At 43.4% G+C, this 16182-nt stretch overlaps 1 protein-coding gene across 1 annotated transcript in view; it reads left to right on the top strand.

Annotated features, from left to right (window-relative positions):
- The window catches only part of RELN (reelin), a 1304886-nt gene that overhangs the window by 92234 nt on the left and 1196470 nt on the right, over positions 1 to 16182 (top strand). The window lies entirely within an intron of this gene.

Here is a 16182-nt window from a genome sequence, read left to right as displayed (position 1 = left end):
TGGGTGATTTTTGAGAATTCAGCACCACGTGTAAAGCGTAAAGATCGTCCAATATGACCACCCATTCAGCATAGGTATAAATTGCCAAATCTCTGCAGCTTTATGTCCCCTCCAGAAATATTGAAAGCCAAACTTTGAGAATTTCTGTTCATCTTGGTAACCTTTTCACCCCCCTATCGTTAGGACCCACAAAGTTCCCAGGATCCGCCGAGCCTCTTTCCAGGAGCAGGGCATTGGAAGGCCAGAAGTTCCCAGGCAGTGCATCCAATGAAAGTAGACACTGCTGCTCCCAGTTCCGCGTAGCAGCGGAAACGTTCCTATTTCTCCATAGGACCTATTTATTTTTTAAAGTTTTATTTAAAATGCCATCAGCTTCATGCTCAGCAAAGTTGTATGTATGAAGTTGTTATAAAAAGTTGGCCTTGCAACTTCTCAAACTCTTAAAAACTGCATTTTCTATAAAGCTGTTTGTCAGATTATTTAAAATATAAATCTGAATTCACACATAATTGTAACAGTATTTTGAATTCTGTAAACGTATTGGTCAAACGGTGTTATTGTATTCAAAGAAATGTAGACATAACATTGGGTAGAAAAAATCAGGCTCGAGCATTCATCATAAATCCCATAGTTTATAATCCAAAGGAATGGCGCTCAACATCCTTGCTCACCCTGCTTCTGTAGCATATTGTATAAATCTCAAGTGGATGGGTGGTGGAAATACCTCACCTTTCCGACACCGACTGTATTGCTCCTCTTCTCTCCTGGTGTCCCTGGGACACCAGCACATACTCCCCATGCAATCACTGGTGCTTATCTAATTCTATGGCTATCATGAGAGCAGCACCAGAATTGGTCTGAGCGGCTTGTTCTGCCGTTCAGACACTCCATGGGAGTCTGTACAGTTAATCCAACTCAGCTGTGCAACACAGCCAAGTTGGAAAAAAGTAAGTGCGGCAAGCCAAACTGAAATGCGCACTCAGTACACTGACTCCACTCCCCCTCCTTCTCCCTCCCATGGACCAGCCCGCCCCTACCTCCACCTGCTGGCTCAGCCAGCAGCTGAAAAATAAAACAATAGTATCGTATTGTTTTATTTTTCAGCTGATAGCTCTTAGCCAGGGGGACGACGCTCCTTCGCCATTGCAAAGGAGTCACCCCTGCTACTGTATACAGTCCAGTGCTCTTTGTGACACTGGAAATTTATTTTATGTCATACTGTTGTTCTGTACTTGCCTCTAAAGTGTGAGTACTTGAATGGTTTCATATATATATGTAAACAATTAATAATCAAGGGCATATTTTTTTGCACACACAGATGTTTTTTTATTTTTTATGTGGTTCTGTCCTGCACTAAAGAGGTTCTCTGGTATTATGTCTAGGTGGACAATTTCAACCGATAATTATATTGCATTTATTACATTACCTACCACAGTTGTACTACTGATTATCGACCCCCAGAATATCATGGTAAAATAATATTGAGGATCAAATATCAAGGGAAAAAATATTGAAAGGTAAGTGCATATAGGAAAGTACAGATTTATTATTCCTAACTCCACTTCTACCTACCTTGAATATATTTGTAGTGCATAGGTGCATATATGTGCAGTTAAGTATAGAAAATCTAGACTTACTCACCTGTCAATATTTTTTCCAATATTTTGTCCTTTATTTTGTGTCCCAGTGATATTCTGTGGTCGATATTAAGGGTGCACACCCCTACATTATCATAGTAAGTAAGTATTTACTATTCTGATCACCACATTTATTCACCTGCAATTACCCTGTGATTATAGTGGATATGATAGAATTGTCATGCAATAGAACACATTCTTTATAGTGAGATAATATGCTGTAAGATTTTTGACAGTTTGTGTTTGATTTACAAGTAAGGTTCACCATAACATTTAACTGTATACTTGCTCGGTTAGGCTGTTTTTGAGAAATGTTTGATAAGGATTACTGTAAGGTATACTGTAGTTACTGCTGTGCAGCTCTCCGATAACCTGAAGCAATGCAGACAAGAAGTGCATTTGACCACATATTCAATATTCTAACAATAAATAATTCTAAACCTGTTTCCCACAAGGTCTACCACTGCTACAACACCCTGTGAACCAGAATAGCACTGCAATCCTTTATTAGAACTCTATGATCTTCACAGTCTGGTGTTATGAAAACAAGACATTATGAGTGTACATTTCAAGTAGTTTGGAGCCAAACCGAATGCTGCATTTTGATATTGTATGACATCTTTTACTGTACAAAGCCTGGGGGAGCACAGTAAAACCTTGACTTTCCACTCTCAATAGCTCTCCTTTTCTCAGTGGCGGGGAACGTTTGCCTTTGTAGCATGTAATCTGTTGAGATTATTGGAAATTTCTTGAATTTTTCTTTTCTTCGCTGTTACCACACAGAAAAAGGAGAAATGTGTATGCTTTAATGTACTATGTTTTGTCAACCATTGCATTTTGGGTAAAGAGAACTGGCGTGACCAATGCAAATTAATTCACCATAAATTTCTAGGATAGAGTGGGTAGCAGACGTAATGTAGGGTGTAAATTGGACATGTTTGACGGTTTTGGTGGTGCTTACGGTAGGTATTGATGTAGGGTAAATGTGTTTGTGTATGAGATGTGTATGCTGTATTCGGGTTAATATTTGTTGTGACGGCCAATGGATTAAAGAGTACGGTATATTCTGTAGGAGATGTAAAACGTAGGCCGGTAGAAAATATATTGTAGTGTCTTGGTGTACTGCAAGCTTGTCCCATATTGGTCAACGAAGGTGTGATGAATGATAGATTTTCAGGCTACATACTTGCAATATAAATATCTCCTGTTTATGTTAATTGTATGTAAATTTGTGTTTTGTGGATATCCATGAAAATCTGGCATGGATTGCCTCCATGCATCAACCTTTTGCAGCCCTGATATAAAGGATGTGATGGCCGAATAGGATGTAGTGATGTAGGAGATGTGGTAAATTGTAGGGGGTTGCCTGGTGCTATGTAGAGGTATTTTCTTGTGCATTGGTTGGTGTGTTGGTGGGGGTAGGTGTTAGTGTAGGGCATTGTGATGGTGTAGCTGGCAGCATAGTGAGGAGTGTATTGTGGAAATGTACAGTGGATGTGGTGGTACTTGGTATAGGTGATAGTGTATAGGTACAAGAACCACCACTTTAATGATAATGTCATTTAGGAAGTATCTTGCAGTATGGTGTAGGGTGAAAGACATGGTTGTAGTTTGTGGTGGATTTAAAAGGTATAGTTGGAGAAGATGCTCAACATTTCTGGAATGTAATGGTTTGTTAGGTTTCCCAAAGAAGCTGCTTATTGGCCATTAATACTAACACCTCAGCTAGGTAATGCAGTGTGTGTAATGTGTTATTGTTGAAAATGATTCTTATGACTTGCAAAAATAACTCTAATTTACAGGGGCAGCTCCTCTGCAGTGGTGAAGGAGCCCCACTGCCTAAGAGCAGCATAAAAATAAAACAATACTTCAATATCGTTTGATTTTTCTGCTGCTGGCTCAGCCAGCATGTGAAGGGCGGGGCTGGGTCTCAGGAGATGGGAGGGGGATGATGAATTGAGTGCGCATGTGTGTTTGGGCAGCCTAGAACGGCCGGCAAAACACACAGAAGCTCACTTAGCTTTCCCCAGCCCGGCTGTATACACAGCCAGTCTGGAAAACCTGCACAGGCTCCAGAGTTGTGTCTGAGCAGCAGTCTGAGCCGCTCAGACCAATCCTGCCACTGCTTCCATGCTAGCTTTAGCATGAAAGCAGCGCCAGGATTTCTGGGAAGCCTGTTCTGGTGTCCCAGTGAATGCCGGGACACCAGAACAGGAAAGGAGGACGAGCGAGGCGGCAGGAGAGGAGGGCGGTGAACAGTAAGTCTTTTTTATTTTTTTATTTATTTGTTGTCCCCACACCCCTCTCCTTGATATTTGCAGCAGCCGCCGCTGCTAATTTAAGTGCCATGCGGCCTACATTTTTTACTTCCAACCAGGTATTTATGTTTACATTATTCTGAGCGCATTTTATACACGTTCTCAATATGTATTCTGTGCAGACTGTGATTGCACATACTCTTATTTCTAGACAGAGGTATCTAGAAAGGTCAACCATATACTGAGTAGAAACACCCATCTTAACAATGGCCTACTCAAACTAGATGATGCTCATCTCTTCTAATATGGCAATTAGTGTATTTATTGGCTCTACAAGTCCTGAATTCTCCAGCTTCGGGTTGTGAAGTGTGTGATAGTTAAAAAGTATCTTATCATTTTTATTAACAGGAGGAAAGGGCACCACAGTTCCCTCTTTGTGCTATTTACAGATGCTGTATATCAAATAACATCTTGTTTGTCCTCTCTTTCCCATCAATGTATTATTGCACAGCATAGCAAACAGTTGGGCAGACTTCATCCATAGTGCCCGTGAAAAAGCAGAGAAGGTACAAGGAAAGCATTTAACCAAATATGTCAGCCACCGTTATCTCTGTGTTCATGGAAAGGAACAGAGTTTCTGGTTGGTTTGTTCAAGGGGCTTTGTATTTATGTATGTTTCTGTATGTATATAGCACAAAACTATTAAGAGAGAAACTTCATACACCTACAGGGTCACGGAAGATGAGAATGATCAGAGTCACTGATTGGTTTGCTTAAGGTGATTGACATATCCATCCATGTCCATCCATGTATAAATTCACATTTATATAAGGCAAACCTAGGTAGGAAGCAATGAAATACTGTATTTCAGTGGGCGGCTGGGAGACAAGCAAAGATTGTGTAAATTCAGTGGTATTTTAAAATTTTAAATAATACATTTGTGCATCATTCAATACGATTACATTTAAAATATATAATATATATATTTTGAGCAACTGACGATGGAACCACATGTTCTTTGTTGCCAAATCTCCAGATCCTGAGGTCATCAACTTAGCCACCAGACTACCAGATTTCCCAAATAGAAGAATATTTCTCCTCTCTCTGTTGAATCAAAGGCTGGGAGCAGAAGATGCCTAAAATGGTTCTATCTTGCAGTGCATTGGTCCTTGTTGTGATACAAGAACTCGAGAAATGTATCCTTGCTCCTTCCTTTCCAAGATCTGGCCATCACAAGTACTTGAATGCTGATTCAACTGCCATAGGCTCTGATGTCTGTTCTGCTTTCCCATATAGAAGCCAGATAAACTTTATGAAGAACAGCTTAATAGCTAGCTGCAGTTTATTACCCTTTGCCTTATCAACATTAAATGGCAGCCTTACATTGAGCACTGCATCAATGATTTGCAATGAGAGCTCCATGTACTTTTTTCTAATCCAGGGTTGTTTCAAAACAGAATTGAAGTAAAAACTATTTGGAAACATTAAAGAAGCACTTACACATATTAATTAAATGATGTGGGTGTGTACTAAGGAGTGCAGTTGGTTTAGGGAAGTAGGTGGTGATGTTGGTATTAGCAGTAGGAGGTGTAGGATAGAGCGTTGACAGCAGGCATGCTGTCGTAGATTTGGGTTAGTGTAGGTTGGATGGGTTGTAGGGTCTTTGTCTTGCTTAAGGCAGGGTCAGGTGTAGGGTTAATGTGTTGGAGTATCAGGTGATGTATGCTGTAGGGGTTAATGCTGGTAGTACAGGTAGTGCTTTATGTTTTAGGGTATATTCTGTAATGTGCACGATGTATGGTATATTTAGTTGCGTTCAGTGTAGTGCAGTCTTGTCCAGTGTTGATTGATGGAGGTCTCATAAATGCTACATTTTCTGAATAAATACTGACAATATTTATTTTTTGTGGATATCTTTACAAATTTGGCATGGATTGCCCCACATGCACCAACATTCTGCAGCCCTAGTCGAGAGGATGTAGTTAGAGTAGGATATAGGTGTTCCTGTGGACCATATTGGACATATGTGTGGTGTAGAGACTTGAGGTGATGTAGACGATGGTGTAGGTTGTACGAGGTGGAGTTGGTGGGCCGTTGATGCTGGTGTTGTGTAGAAGTGTTTTGTGTGTAGGTTGGGGTGTTTGAGTGTAGGTTGAAGTGCAGGTTATGGTGGCCGGTAGGTTTTGTAGGGCATTTTAGTGACATAGGTGACAGCATAGTGTGAGGTGTCAATCTACAGTGTGGGTGATAGCATATAGGTATAGGTGCCAACGTTTCAGTGGTAAGGTGTTATAGAATATATGTTGTAGGATAGTGTAGGTCTAAGATAGCAGAGTGGGTGTAGTTGGTGTTGTGAGTAATGCGTAGAGGTAGAAATGATAATCTAGTGTAATGTTATGAAGGTGTATTGTGGTAGTGCGGGGGTGCATGAAACTGTGTTTGTGGTAGTTTAGGTGTATGCTGGGGATTGTGTAGGTGATTCATGATGCAGGTAGTGGTGTAGGGAATAGGATTGAGGGAGTAAGTGGGGGTTCAGTTGGTGTGCATGGTGTGGGTTGTGGTTAAGGATGCAGTTGGGGGCGAGTGGTTTAGGGTAGTGATAGAGGAAGTAGTTAGGGGTCCAATATGCTGGTGGTAGTGCAGAGTTTCTGGTGGTTCAGGGTTGAAAATAGCCACTGGAGTAGGTTGTATGTGGTGCAGTATTATGAAGAGGTATTTGGGCATGTAGGGAGTAGTTGGAGCAGGATGGGTGTAGCTGGTGTTCGAAGGTAGGGTTAACAGGTGTGGTCTGCAGTGTAGGTATTGGTTGTGTAAAATATAGGTGGTGGTGTAGGTAACAGCCTGTGTCGACTATTCAGAGCATATTTGTAATATGGTGTAGCATGGCATAGGAGATTAATTTGTAGGCGTGGGAGGTGGTGTAGTTGGGGTGTAATCTCAAAATACTGTCAGTGCACCAGGCTTGCACAGTGGCATAACGAAACGTGAGTAGGGCCCCACCTGCAAGTTATGCTGAAGGGGACGCCGAACTCACATCAGTTGGGGCTGAGGGGCCCCACCAAATTAATAAACGCATTTCTTACGACATGTTGTTGTAAGTATTTGGGATTCCATTGTCATGTGCTCGTATGTTGCTGTTGTGCTTTCTAGTACTAAGACATAGGAAGCTATGGGTTATGAAAATATGGAATTCGGTAATAGAAATATCTTTACTGGCCAAGCGCCACCGCTCAGCAGTAAGATAATAAACAGGCTCTCCACTAGTATACTCATTGCCTTGTCATTTATGGGCAGCGTGACAAGTTTAGCCCATACCCTATGTGTTAGTGTCTCTTTGCTGCTCAATATATCCCACAATCCAATTGCTTCGTTGCAAAATAGGCTATTTTCTTCCTCCATGCTCTATTTTATTAAATCCGTTTGGAGATCATTTTTGTCAAGCTGTTTTTAAAGGTTACTTAAAACAATAAACTGCTAACCAAATAAATAAATCTATAATGTAAGAATGTGATCTTCTGTTTCATTCTCTAACTACATGCTGTGCAAGCAGAAAATATAGTTTCTGATGCTACCATTGCTCTGCCCATACCATCTGGACCCTGCAACTCTCGTCTAAGAACAAAGGCTAGACTTTGACTTGACATTTAATCGTCTTCTTGCTTCCAACAGTTTACATTTCTGCTCCATGCCCACAAACATTCTCGGAATAGTTGACATTTAACGCAGAGGTCTTAAGCCACCATTTAGTTTCATGCTAAATTATAATGTATGCTTAATTAATCACAGTTACATGATAATTTACAAAAGTGACGTTTCACTGCATGTTAAGTTGATACGGTTTTACTATATTATGTATAACTGATGAAGCCTTCTAAATGCCCCAGGTGTCAGACTTAGAATAATCCCCAGGCATCAGACTGGATATGGACATTTTTTCAAGAGCAGTACACTTGTGCATTTAAGGGGAGTCATTTGTCTCTGCTTGGAGTCGTTGATGTCATCCACGCTCAAAGTGATGTGTGCAGTGCCTATTTAAGCGCCATACCAGTGCACTGACATCAGTTCTTTTCTTTCTGTGCAGTCAGTGTAGAATAGCTATCCCCAGACTTTTTTGATTGATCTTTCTTTGATTTTTTTGGTCGAGATTTTTTTAGGCTTTGCCTCCTGGTGCGCATGGGATGACAGCTAGGAAAGTTGCTTTCAAGCCATGTGGCGCCTGTCACTGACAGATGTCAGTGACAGACACACATTTGGTGTGCCTGTGGTTTGGAGCGCTACTATGTTGCCAAGACCTGCACTGATTGCCGTGCCATGCACCCCAAGGCCTTGAGTAAGAAGTCCCTCAAGGTCCTCAATGTGTGACACCAAGATGATCTCAGTTGAAAGAAAGGTCCCTGGATCGGTCACAGAGCCACTCCAAGCTCATGTCTTCACAGTCGGGTTCATTGGGGAAGTGGGATAAGTCCCACAGGCACAAGAAGAGCAAGACGTCAAAGAGATCTTTGACTTCACTATGTCCATCAAAGTCAACTGACGAGATGAGGGAGCATCGGGACTCGAGGCCTAGCTGTGTGGTGGAGCCTGCGCTGTCCCACACCTCCCAGAGTTTCCAGGAGCCAGAGCGACCCAGACCCATTTACATGAATTGTATGAGGCCATGTACCTCATATTTGGATAGCCCGTCCCACTGGAGCACCCTTGGGTCCCACAGGCTTGGAAGGGTCCCTACTGGTCTTTTGCCAGCAGGTTCGCCCCTCCCGTCACCAGTTGGGCCCCTTGGATACATGGATGGATCCAGAGCAGCTCTGGTCGAGACACCTCAGCCTTCCCTGGCGACGGCTCCAGTGCCAATATCCCGCCAGCACCCAACAGCAGCACCTTCCCCATCGTCATCCCCAAGTGTCACATGGAGATGGACAGGCGTCATCTGACACAGGCTTCTGTGCCCAGAGGGGCACACTCTCCAAGACAGAGCCAGTGCTTTATTCCTATGACAGGCTGGGATTGAAAGATGAATGGGTGGAGTCTGCGGACCTTTATGGATACCAGCCAGATGACCCTGAAGAATACTGGTACATGGATCTGGTAGATCTGGTGGATGCCAGTGGACTGGACACCACCCCCTACTGTGGCTATGGAGGAGGTTGCCTAACACTCCACCGGAAAAGGAATCCAAAAGGCTGGATTCCTTCGAGAAGAGGATATTCTTTTCCACCAGCCTGGCACTGCGGTCATTCAACACCATGCTCCTCTCAGGGCCAATACTCACATACCATCTGAGACTTGGTTGCGCAAGTGCTGTCCATGGTCTTGGAGGAGGCCTGAGCCATACCTTCCCAAGCAATTGCTGCCGTGTGGGACGCAGCCAAGTTCACTATATGATGTGGGCTGAATGCAACCAACTTGTTGGGCAGAGCAGTTTCGTCAGTGGCCCGTAGGTGCAACCTCTGGCTGAGAACCACTGCCTTTGTAGGATGTTCAAGCCTCGCTCATTTTCATGCCGTTTTATGGCTCTCAATTGTTTGGTGAGAAGATGGACTCTGTGCTGGAGTGCTTTAAGACCAGCAGAGCCAAGTACAGGTCCTTCTACCTTTCCATGGCCTGACACCTACCCCAGTCCATCTGGGAGGGGCTTCCAACTGTGTCTTTCCAACCCAACCACCCCAGCCAGAAACTGCACAATCTTCATGGCTGAGGGCATAGTTCCCAAGCACCACATGAAACAGGCAGCCAGAGGTTGTCAAACCACCACCCCAAAAGGCAGCTGCAACCTCCAAGCCCCTGTAGTAAGCCCTTTGACCATCATGGGCATCCACTGGGGGGCAAGATACACCATCATCTGCACCACTAGAGGTTTATAACATCTGGCCATTTAATTTTGCAGTTTGTATTCAGGGGCTAAACCCTCCCCTTTGTGATCACCCCTCCACCCATGCTACCTACGTGTGACAAGCTGACAGAGGACTACCTCTCCTTTCTATGTCAGAAGGTGTTAGCTCTCTTGGCCAATGGAGCTATAGAGAAGGTGCCAGCATCAGAAGTAGGTCATGGTTGCTATTCCTGCTACTTTCTAGTGCCCAAGAAGAACTTCATCCTATTTTATACGTACATTTTCTCAATATCTTCCTGGAAAAGGAGAATTTCAAAATGTTGATGCTCACTGAGATCCTGCCTGCCCTGCTCCCAGGAGGTTGTTGGATGGTATCACTGGACTTACAGGACTCTTATTTTCACATCCCTATTCTGCCTGCCCAGGGGCTTTACATGCGGTTCACGGTAGGCCAGGAACACTTTGTTTGCTGTGCTCCCCTTTGGCCTTACCTGCACCCCTGGGGTGTACGCAAAAGTGATGGTGTTGGTTACAGCTTATCTGCAGAGGTCAGGAATTCCAGACTTTCCCTACCTCGACAATTGGCTGTTGAAGGCGTGCTTGCCCAGGCGGTCATCTCCCACCTCCGGACTACAGCGAACCTTTTTCACTCACTGGGAAACATTATCAATGTGCCAAAGTCACACCTAACTCCTTCTCAGATGCTTCTTTACATTGGAGCTGTTGTAGATACAATGCAGTTTCAGGCTTATCCTTCAGAGCGACACGTTCAGGATTTTCAAGCTATGAGACCGATGTTTCTGGATCTATCTTGGATTTTGGTGAGACTGACTCTGAGGCTTTTGGCCTCCTGCATCCTACTTGTGACTATGCCCACTGGAATATGAGGGCTCTACATTGGGACATGAAGTTCCAATAGGCACAGCATCAGGGGAATCTGTCTGACAAGGTGTAGATCTTGGAGGAAACTGCAAAAGACCTGCAGGGGTGGCTAGTGAACCACGATTGGGCCTTTGACAGACCCCTCTCCCTTCCCCATCCACAGGTAACTGTATTGACAGATGCATCACTTCTGGGGTGGGGCGGCCACCTGGGAAAAATGGAGATCAGAGGACTCTGGTCTCAAGCAGAATCCAGATTCCATATCAACCTGTTGGAGCTCTGGGCGATCCTGCTGACATTGAAAGCCTTCTTCTTCAGTCAGGGGAAGGCTGGTTCAGTTGTTCACGGACAACACCACCTCCATGTGATATTGCAACAAACAGGGTGGGATGGGGTCATGGACTCTTTGTCAACAGTCTCTGCACCTCTGGACATGGCTGGAATGTCAGGGCATATCCCTGGTGGTTCAACACCTGATGGGCACTCTGAACACCAGGGTGGACGAGCTTAGCTGTCGATGCCTAGAGGATCACAAATGGCATCTTCATCTGAGGCAGCTCAAGGTCTACTCCAAGAATGGGGGAGAGCCTTGGTTGGTTCTGCTCACCTCAATTAAGAAAGCTCAGTGTCAGCTTTGCACCCTGGAGTTTTAAACACAGCTCTCATTGGAGACACTTTGCATATCGAGTGGAGCTCAGGCCTCCTGTACGCCTTTCTGCTAATACCACTCCTGCCCAGAGTTCTCAAGAAGATCAGGAATGGCCGGTCCCGGGTCATTCTTGTGTCTCCTGTTTGGACATCGAGAGTCTGGTATGCCGAGCTGTTGAGCATGAGCACTGGTCCTTCAATCAGTCTTCCCCCTTCAGGAGGAGGATCTACTGTTGCCGCAACAGGGCAGATTTCTCCACCCGAACCTGAAAATGCTTTGCCTTCATGCATGGAGATTGAGTGGTGACAGTTGACAGCTTTCAACCCTCCACCCGAAGTTTGTAATGTTATCTTGGCAGCCTGGCATTCCTCCAACAAAACTGTATATGCCTGCTGTTGGAGCAGGTTTGTGGCAGGGTACACACACAGAGAAGTTGAACCTCTTTCTGCACCCCCTTTTTAGGTTCTCTTACGTTTGCCCAGCAGGGCTCTGCTTTGGGCACGTTAAAAGGCTATCTTTCTGCTATCTCAACATTTCTGCAGTTGCCAGATCAGCCGTTCCTGTTGAAGTCCCCTTTAGTACCTAGGTTTTTGAAAGGTCTCCAACACGATTCCACCTGCACTCTTCATTATACCTCTGTGGGACCTTAATTTAATCCTCACATTTCTGATGTGCGCTCCTCTCGAACCATTACACAACTGTCCTATCACGCTCCTTACTGTAAAAAGGCCTTTCTAGTGGCAATAAAATCTGCTTGGAAGGTCCGTGATGTACAGGCTTTTGCACCTTGCCATCTATGCAGACAAGCTGGTTCTTTGGACTAGAGCAACCTTTCTAGCGAATGAGGTAACTCCCTTTCTTGCAGGCCAGCCTACCTTTTACACTCTGCCTCACCCTTCTGGCAAAGAGGAGAGACTCCATCGGCTGGACTAAAAAATAACTTAATTTTACCTTGACCGCACAAAAGAGTTCCAGGTGGATGATCAACTCTATGTGGGGTATATCAGAGCCAAAAACAGGAAGCTAGGGCAGAAACAGACCATCTCATGATGGATAGTGCTCTGCATCATAATCTGCTACGCATAGGCCAAAAAGCAACCTTTTGAAGGTTTGCAAGCTCATTCCTCCAAAGCAACTACTGCGACCAGTGCATTAGGTAGCAGAGCACCTGTCCTGGATATCTATCAGGTAGCAATTTGACTTTCCCTGCCCATGTTTACAAAGCACTACTGTCTGGACAGTCAGGTCTGTTGTGAAAGGCATTTCACCTGTGTGGTCCTACAGGACTTTGTAGTATAATCTGTGTTGCAGCCCCACTTCTAGGGAGGTATTGTATGGACAATTATTCTAAGGTAAGTAATTTGCGGATAGAAGTCTCTATCAGATGAACAAGTTACTTACTTTCTGTAACGCTTTATCTAGTTGAGACAGTCTAGCCACAGATTACTGACATGACCCCCCCCCTTCATCTCGGCTCAGCAAATGGATACATAGTGAAGGGCTGTTTCCCTTTCAAGGCTCCTAGTTTCATACATGAGTAGTCAGTGTTCTTTGTGGCTCCGTGCTTCTGGTATGGAAAGTCGATAAACGAAACTGACTTCAGCATGTTGGGACTGTAACAGTGCCATTCGGAGCCAAATGACGCCATGTACTGGCATGTAGGTGTACTGCTCATGAACACATTTCTGGATCCAGTCTGATGTCTGGGGATTATTCTAAAGTAATAAATCTGCAGCCAGGTAGAGTCGCTACCAGATAAGGAATTACAAAAGGTAAGTAACCTGTGTTATGTGAGGGTAACAAAGTGTTATGGATTTGCTGGGATAGTCCTATTTTATCTCCATCTATCGCAGCAAATTCAAGTGAATTTAGCACGTCCCAGTATTTAGAGAGGACTGACTATAGAGAGAGGCATCTTTTTGTGCTCGTTGCTTGCAGAATTAATTAGCAGCTCCTACAGAAAGCAGTTTAGTTTCTACATATTATGCTGTTTGTAAAAGTTACATTTATTGGACCATCGAGTCTTGTTGTCTGTATGGGCTGTATGTATAAACCAATTTTTGTGGTTGGAAATGGCCCGACCCGAAAAATTATTTTTCTTATGTACAAAGAGTAAATTGTAATCCGTAATGATACCAAATCGCAATTTGTAATTGCACAGACATATTGATTTGGTATTTGGAAGGGGCGTGTTAAGGGTGTCCCTACCAAATACAGAATCACAGTGGTATGTATGAATGTTTTGCATCCTAATTACAGTTACAAAACATTCTTTTTTTATTGACTATTAAAAGGTAGTTGTAACAAGTCGCAAATAGGGAGGAGTCCCCAAGGGATCCTTTTCCCTTTTAGAATGTAAAAAAAAAACATATTTTTTTTTAGAGCAGGCAGTGGTTTTCACAGTTTCATCTTTTTCTTTTTAAACGCATCCCGTTTTCTTTTAGGAATATGGACTGCATTAAAAAAAGAAAAGCTTGCTTAAAAAGCAATCACAGACATGGTGGTCTACTGACCCCAGCAGGCACCATCTTTCTGTTGGCTATGATTCCTAATGGGTCGCAAACTGTGACCTAACTCATTAATTCTTAGATAGTTCGATTTGTGACCCACTGGAAATTGCTATTTAAAAGATGTAAGTTTTCTTACAACAGGAATTGTGATTTCCTAAATGTGATTTGTTAGGAATCACAATTAAGAATCGCAACTCTAGATTTTTGTACATCTGGCCTTAAAGTCTATGTTGGTGAGCTCTGTCAGATCATTCTGTGCCTCTTGGCTGATGCAAATTTGAAGCCTTATTTCTATATTTGTGACTTTAAAGAGCTGGTCATCCTGTGCTATGTTGTTGGCATTTGTATAGTTTACTTTTGCCACAAACATGGCCGTGGTCAGGTCCTGAGCTCCGTTTGACTCACGTGGTGTTCTGGTATGTTTTTTCTTTGGTTTGGTGGCTATGTCTTATTTATTGTGCTGTGGATTTATGATGTTTATGTCAGATAGGTGTGTCCCCCTGATTTAAATAAAGACGTTCTAGAAAGTCTGTTTTTTTAAGTTATTAAAGTGCGTAAAAGTGGACTTTAACTGATTTACATAAATCGAAAAACCCTCCTTTTTGATCATTTGTTAAGAAGAACACACATGCTCTCAGAAGTCCTAGACTGCTTCATGCAGATGGTATTAACCAAACTATCTACAGGCAAAGTATCCAACGTAGTGAACGTCTCTTTTCACATACAGGATCACACCTGCATTTTGTCCAAAAGCAATGAAAAGACAGGGAAACATACAGAGTTGTTCCAGGCTGCTGTTTCCGAGGTGGATCATTCTTCTCTTACCTCAGTGAGTCCTGATATTGAGTAAGGCGACAGAGTAGGCCTATTGATGATGCTAAAGCTGAGCCTCTTCTGGGAAGGATGTAGGTAATATAAACCCTTTCTCAGTGCTTAAATTGTAAATAAAAAGGTGCCGGTGCCCAAAGCCCTTAAACACGGGGCTGCTGCAATTAAACATGCGAGCACAGAATGCTGAGGCGGCGTACTCTAGGGCCTCTTCAATTCATAGAAAGCCACTCCCTGCCCCTTCAGATCACTCTTGCAGCTTTCTACTTTCTCCCTTTGAGTCGCTTTTTCGTTTTTCCCTTCATCCGTCTTTCCCATGTGTGTTTTGCTCGCAGCAAATGTTTGAGACCGAAGAATAAGCCCCGGCCCTCAGTGCTCAGCACCGGAAACAACAAGCACAAATTAAACACTGCCCTTTCTAGATCCAAAAGGGCATTCCAGAATCTGGAAGCCGCAAGAAGACAAGTTCACTTTGCTCCCCAGTCTTCTATGTGAGAACCTGGGCATGTCGCTTAAGCTCTCTTAGAAGAATTGTGATAACAAACATCATAAAGAGAGGATACCTAGTGCTGCCAGCGTGACGGCCGCGAGTCTTGCAAGCAGACAGGAGGTTTGGTAGTGAAAGTTTTTGCAGATTTGTTTCCATTGCTACATTGTGAGGCGAAGGAACGTGCTTTTTGGAGATGATTCAAGAAACAATACTCTGTTTGTGGGTGACCAGTACAGTGTTGCTAAGTATTCGTTCGGAGGCAAAACCCAGGAGAAAGGGTTTAAAGGTGTGCCTGGAATAGACCTTGGCTTTCGGATGATAGGAAAGGGCTGTATTTTTTACCCACGTGTGTGATGATTTTGGCCTACAACTCGCTGTAAAACAGGGAGGGTGCATAAAGTTACTGCCCTTGCGATACGTATAGATTTGCTTATTTTTGTAGTGTTTAAAACCAGTGGTGCATCAGAGGACTCACTCGAATCTTGTACCAACTGAACATCACTTTATACTTGTTGGGTCCATTTAGCCAGTGGTTTCCAAAGGAGGTTCAGGAGTGTCAGATCTCTGTGAGATTTTCGGGATAGCATTGTCTATGCAAATGGTTTCCATTTGAATGTGTAGATTCAACCACTGAGAAGAAATAGACTTTGGCAAACGTTTAAAAATATATATATATTTGGGAACTGAATCCATATATTTGCGGCCAATAAAATAAAAATCAATGCTATTAAGTAGTTTAAAGTGGATGCATGTCTAAGTGCGTGACTTTGCATTCACTCTTGTATTTTAGTCTAACCGGATTTGCCAACATGTGTAAGTTTTGGAGAATGGGTGAGGCCAGAGCCCATTTATTTACTGTGGTGACAATTCTGGTCGCTTTACTTTCTTTTATTTTCCTCAGTCAGACGTCGTAAATTTTGAGAGTCGATTGCACTATGAATTGCTATAATTCACTGTTGGTTTTGGCTCTTGTAGCCAGCTGCTGGCCTTCCAGATAAGGATGAAGTTAGCAAGCAGGTCTGGTGCTGTTACTTGCTTATGGCATTGTAAGTGAGTGCCCCTAATGTGGCTGAAGCTTCTTTTTTCTGAGAGCATATT

Source organism: Pleurodeles waltl, chromosome 4_1, assembly GCF_031143425.1.
Source record: "Pleurodeles waltl isolate 20211129_DDA chromosome 4_1, aPleWal1.hap1.20221129, whole genome shotgun sequence".
In the NCBI taxonomy this organism is placed as follows: Eukaryota; Metazoa; Chordata; class Amphibia; order Caudata; family Salamandridae; genus Pleurodeles; species Pleurodeles waltl.
This window is presented reverse-complemented; position numbering and strand designations above follow the sequence as displayed.